This window comes from Pygocentrus nattereri, chromosome 11 (assembly GCF_015220715.1).
Source record: "Pygocentrus nattereri isolate fPygNat1 chromosome 11, fPygNat1.pri, whole genome shotgun sequence".
In the NCBI taxonomy this organism is placed as follows: Eukaryota; Metazoa; Chordata; class Actinopteri; order Characiformes; family Serrasalmidae; genus Pygocentrus; species Pygocentrus nattereri.
In genome coordinates, this window is record NC_051221.1 from 9363738 (window position 1) to 9369737 (window position 6000).

The following is a 6000-nucleotide window of genomic DNA, read 5'->3' on the forward strand; positions in this document are numbered from 1 at the left end:
TCAGAACAAGAGGATCCCAAAAAGAGAAGGAAAAAAGCCCAACAAGCTCCAGTTCCTATTTTAATAGATGATGGATATTCTGAGAAAGTCCAGTACAGTTTCTTGTCAGTACTTGAGTTGTTGGACTTTGACTCATGCTGGTCTGTGACAGTTAATTTTACTTGAGTCATTATTTCCATTGAAGTAGCAGTACTGTTACTTGATGATGGTTTCATAGTGCTGCAGTGGGTGGCGCTCTCGCCTCACAGCAAGAAGGGCCTGGGTTTGATTCTCCTTTCTGTGAGGAGTTTGCATGCTCTCCCCTGGTTGGTGTGGGTTTCCTCCAGGTACTCTGGTTTCCACCCACAGTTCAAAGACATCTGCATTCATGTGAATTGAAAAAGCTAAATTGGCCCTAGGTTTATCCAGGAGTATAGAAAATGTGTGTGTGTGTATTTGACCAGCATGTATTCATCAACAGTACATTATTATGTCTCGGTATGATATGATATGAGTATATTATAGCATGAGTATAGAACTACTATATGGCTGTTGTCGGATCTCCATTTTTGACGTTTTTAAGTTTTTGACATAATTTGAAAACACACGTTGCTCTTTACATCGTATAAATTGATGAATGAATGAACTAAAATTAATAAACTAAAAGAAATGACCCAAAATGACTTGGAAAAAAGTCCATTGACTTACATTAACAGTAAAGTATGTTTTTTCTTCTGAGAACAGCGATATGATGATAAATGATAATGAAATTCAAGCTACACTGAATCATTGTCAGAAGATCACATGAGAACCTACAGAAATGTTTATGTCACGTGTTACTGCCCAGAGCTGATGATGGTTTATCTACTCAGTATGACCGTTTGATTCCAGAAATTTTGGAGCTGATGATTCGATTAAAAAAATCAGTACACCCATAGAATGGAAAAATGGTTCAATATAACACCTAACTGGGTTCTTCTATTGTCATGATGTCAAGCTTGCCAAAGAGGAACACTTTTTGGTGTGATCTAGAACCTTTTAAAAATTCCAGAAATTTTGGAGCTGATGCACGAAATCACACATACACACACTCAGCTGATTAATCAGTATATTTATAGGACACGTTCGGATCAGTTTGGACGGAACATCAGGACAAACCTTTTAACTGCTGTTATAGGAGAACATGAGGAGGATTTCAGACTGCCAAAAGAAATGCAAATGTACACTCTTAAAAAAGATGGTTCTTCAAGGCTTCTTTAGTAAAGAAAGTGGTTCTGTACAGGACCATGGACACTCAAAGAACCCTGTGCATGATTAAAGGGTTCTTTGCATCACGAAATATGCTGAGATGGTTCTGTATTGAACCATTTTGAAAATGGTTCTGTATGGCACCCAAAAGCGTTCTTTGATTGTTACAGTGTCAGGCTTGTAAGAATAGGAGAACCCCTTTGCGTGCTAGAAGCAGGTCAGCAGGAGCATCACTGTCGGGGCTTGTGGAGAATAGTACGTTTGGTTTAGTCTAAAGTTAGATATTTGTGGCAAGATGACCCCCCCACCCGCCCATCATACTGTCCATGAAATATTCTTTAGTTACATACTCATCATAAAGATCAGTGGACTAGCTTGCATTAGCATTCAAAGTCAACTATAGCAATTATAAGCTCGATTTAGGAAACATTTTTATAATGCTTAACATTTTATAATTTGCAAATAAATGTAAACAATTGAGTGCATTTTAAAAATAATAATAGTAATAATAATGTAAACAGTAGAATTTGTGTAGACTACTGTAAATATAAATAATGAATTAAATAAACTAATGACCCCGCGACCCTGACGGAGAAGCGGTTTAGAAAATGGATGGATGGATGTATAAACTAATGAAACTAAGGAGAGTGTTTACGCCTGTGAACCTTGTGACATTTCTTCTTTCTTTTTCTAACAGGCTTTGGTGCTGGTTCAGGTTCTGGTGCTGGTTCTGGTGCCGGTTTGGGTTCAGGTTCTGGTGCAGGCTCAGGTGCTGGTTCAGGCTCAGGTGCCGGTTTGGGTTCTGGTTCAGGTTCTGGTACAGGCTCAGGTGCTGGTTCAGGCTCAGGTGCTGGTTTGGGTTCTGGTTCAGGTTCTGGTACAGGCTCAGGTGCTGGTTCAGGTTCAGGTCCAGGCTCAGGTGCGGGTTCTGGTTCAGGTCCAGGCTCAGGTGCAGGTTCTGGTTCAGGTCCAGGCTCCGGTGCTGGTTCTGGCACAGGCTCAGGTGCTGGTTCTGGTGCAGGCTCAGGAGCTGGTTCTGGTTCAGGCTCAGGAGCTGGTTCAGGTCCAGGCTCAGGTGCTGGTTCTGGTTCAGGCCCTGGCTCTGGTGCAGGCTCAGGTGCCGGTTCTGGTTCAGGTCCAGGCTCAGGTGCAGGTTCTGGTTCAGGTCCAGGCTCAGGTGCAGGTTCTGGTTCAGGCCCTGGCTCTGGTGCAGGCTCAGGTGCCGGTTCTGGTTCAGGTCCAGGCTCCGGTGCTGGTTCTGGCACAGGCTCAGGTGCTGGTTCTGGTGCAGGCTCAGGAGCTGGTTCTGGTTCAGGCTCAGGAGCTGGTTCAGGTCCAGGCTCAGGTGCTGGTTCTGGTTCAGGCCCTGGCTCTGGTGCAGGCTCAGGTGCCGGTTCTGGTTCAGGTCCAGGCTCAGGTTCTGGTTCAGGTCCAGGCTCCGGTGCTGGTTCTGGCACAGGCTCAGGTGCTGGTTCTGGTGCAGGCTCAGGTGCCGGTTCTGGTTCAGGTCCAGGCTCAGGTGCAGGTTCTGGTTCAGGTCCAGGCTCCGGTGCTGGTTCTGGCACAGGCTCAGGTGCTGGTTCTGGTGCAGGCTCAGGAGCTGGTTCAGGTCCAGGCTCAGGTGCTGGTTCTGGTTCAGGCCCTGGCTCTGGTGCAGGCTCAGGTGCCGGTTCTGGTTCAGGTCCAGGCTCAGGTGCAGGTTCTGGTTCAGGTCCAGGCTCAGGTGCAGGTTCTGGTTCAGGTCCAGGCTCCGGTGCTGGTTCTGGCACAGGCTCAGGTGCTGGTTCTGGTGCAGGCTCAGGAGCTGGTTCTGGTTCAGGCTCAGGAGCTGGTTCAGGTTCTGGTGCAGGCTCAGGTGCTGGTTCTGGTGGCGGTTCTGGTGCAGGTAATATTTCAGGTGCAGGTTCTGGTGCAGGACCAGTTTTACTTCGGCCTGAGCCACTTCCTGAGGAGCAGCTAATGTTGATTATCAGTTCATTGAGTTTTGGACCTGGGAAGTCGACAGCAATTATTCCCAAACATGATGGTATCGTGTTTTCATTATAAAGGCTCATGAGGTGGTCACCAAGCTGGTTGTTCAGTTTTTCTGCAACTTTTTGTGGTTTCTCCCCTTTATCTTGGGAACCAGTGTCAGTAAGCATCATCTCATTTGTGCAGTATTCTGAAGCCTTTTTGATATTAGCCTTCATCTGGAATTCCTTATTCTTTTTATCTTTGCCCAACACCATGGCGTTGACTGGAAGCCCCCAATCAAAACCTGGACCCTGAATGAGGACTATCTTGCGCCTCACCTCACCCATTCTTGGAATCTTTTTATCCTTCCAAACTTCAACGGCATCGACACCATTTAACTTTTCTTTAGCGTGATTGATTTCCTCGCTCTTCCCAGCAAGTCTCAACAACACAGTCTCTGATTCAAAGTGTTTGAGAAAAAACTGTATCTGGCTCAGTGCTTGACTGAATTTCATATCAGGTTTAGGCTTGTTTTCTACATACAGTGTGCCAGATAATCTTTGAAGAGTCATGTCGACGAACCGCACGCCTGCATGCATCTGATTTTGGAATTCCCATGCCTGAAAACCCTTATACTTCTTCTTTTCTATCTTCAGGCTTTGATGTGTTCCTGGGATGGATACGGAGGAGAGGGGCTTATCATCTGGAATACATTTCATCCAGTTCGACTTGTCGTGCTTGAGTTTCAGGGTTGGGTTGGAGTTGAAATAAGTATCACCCTCACACTGATAGACAGCAGCCCTGTCAGATAAGTGTTAAAGCATGAGTTACAATAAAAAACAAGTCTGGTTTATGCAGTAACTTTACAACAGCAGTAAGGAGAGACAACATGTTATATTTACTGTTACGGTTATATTTCCTCATTTATCTCTCTTTTTTCAGAAAGCCTCAAACCTTCTTTTGTAAAATAAACAGTAATCAGCAGTAGGACTTACAGCACAAGCACAGCGAAATACCCGAAGGATCCCATGATGCTTTGCTGCCTCTGCAACCACAGGAGCTACAAGAAACCAATGATAAAACTTTAAACTTATATCTTAAAAACTTGTATCTTGAAAAAATTAGTGAGAACACTTTTTTCTTTATTTCTTTTTTGTACTTCTTATTTATATATGTTACATAAAGCATTACTGTAGTATAAAAGTCTTCAACTGTGGGAATTTTCATCCATTCATCCAGAAGCACATTTGTGAGGTCAGACCCTGCTGTTGGATGAGAGGGTCTGGCTCACATTCTCTGCTCTAGTTCATCCCAAGGGTGTTCTATCGGGTTGAGTATCTCAAAATACATTATATGGACAAAAGTTTTGAGACACATACACAGTACACCTACAGGAGCTTTTATGAATCACATTCTAAATCCATAGGCATTAACATGGAGTTGGTTCCCCTTTGCAGCCATAACAGCTTCCACTCTTATGGAAAGATTTCTACAAGATTTTGGAGAGTGTCTGGGAATTTCTGCCTATTTATCCAGGAGAGCATTTGTGAGGTTGGACACTAACGTTGGACGAGAGGGCCTGGCTCACAATCTCCGCTCTAGCTCATCCCAATGGTGTTCTATCGGGTTGAGGTCATGACTCTGTGAGGGCCGGTCATGTTCTTCCACACCAAATTCACCCAGTCATGCCTTTATGGACCTTGCTTTGTGCACTGGGGCTCAGTCATGCTGGAACAGAAAAGGGCCTCACCAAACTGTTCACGAAACAGAATTTGCTTCCACTGCTCCAAAGTCCAGTGGCGGCACTTTACACCACACTGTCTGACATTGGTGTTGTGATTGGTGATGTAAGGCTTGCATGCAACTGCTTGGCCATGGAAACCCTGCCGTGAAGCTCCTGCTGCACAGCTTTTGTGCTGGTGTTAATGCCAGAGGAGGTTTGGAACGCTGCAGTTATTTAAGCCCTATGGTCCTCAGCACTCGGTGACCCACTCTGTAACTTTACATGGTCTGACACTTCATGGCTGAGTTGCTGTGGATCGTAAACTCTTCAACTGTTGGCAATGGCTTGTTACAGCACCACACTCAAATTCGGTGAGCTCTTTTGAACGACCCATTCTTTCACATTTGTAAAGGTAGCCTGCATGGCTAGGTGCTTGATTTTATACACCTGTGGCAATTAGACTGAATAAAACACCTGAATTCAGTGGTAAAAAGCTGTCTCCTAATACTTTTGTCCATATAGTGTATGTGTTGTTGAGAGACTTCCTTTAACAGCAGCAGCAGACAAAGTGGGTGATGGAGATATGTTAGTGGGCGGAGCTATGTGCAGTTTGCATATTCACCTGCAGTCTTTAACCATTTGATTTAAGCTCACTGAAGGCACACATTGCAGTTGCATCAGGGCACGTTTTGGGCTGTTTCTGCACTCGTCTGGCACAGAGTTTTTTAAAATGATAACTCAGACATCCACATGTAGCTGCCTTGATTATCTTCTCACAGAGGGATATTCTGATGATAGCACTCTTTCAGCATGTGTGTTTGAGACATGTTCTTCTGGTGGTTTCTGTGCACTTAGCCCACATTTTATGTGGTCCTCCCTCAGATTCGTATGCATGAGGAGAAGTTTTTCCATGCATATGCCGCATAAACTGTGAGTTTAGTCTCATGCGCCAGTTACATACATGTTATGCAGTTTGCTCCTGAAACTGGCACATACGGCTTAGTACACCAGGTGCAGAATTTATGATGTTTACTGTTACTTCCAATAGTGAAAGCTGCACTAACATATTTATGTTAAATTAAAAGACGTCAGGAGAA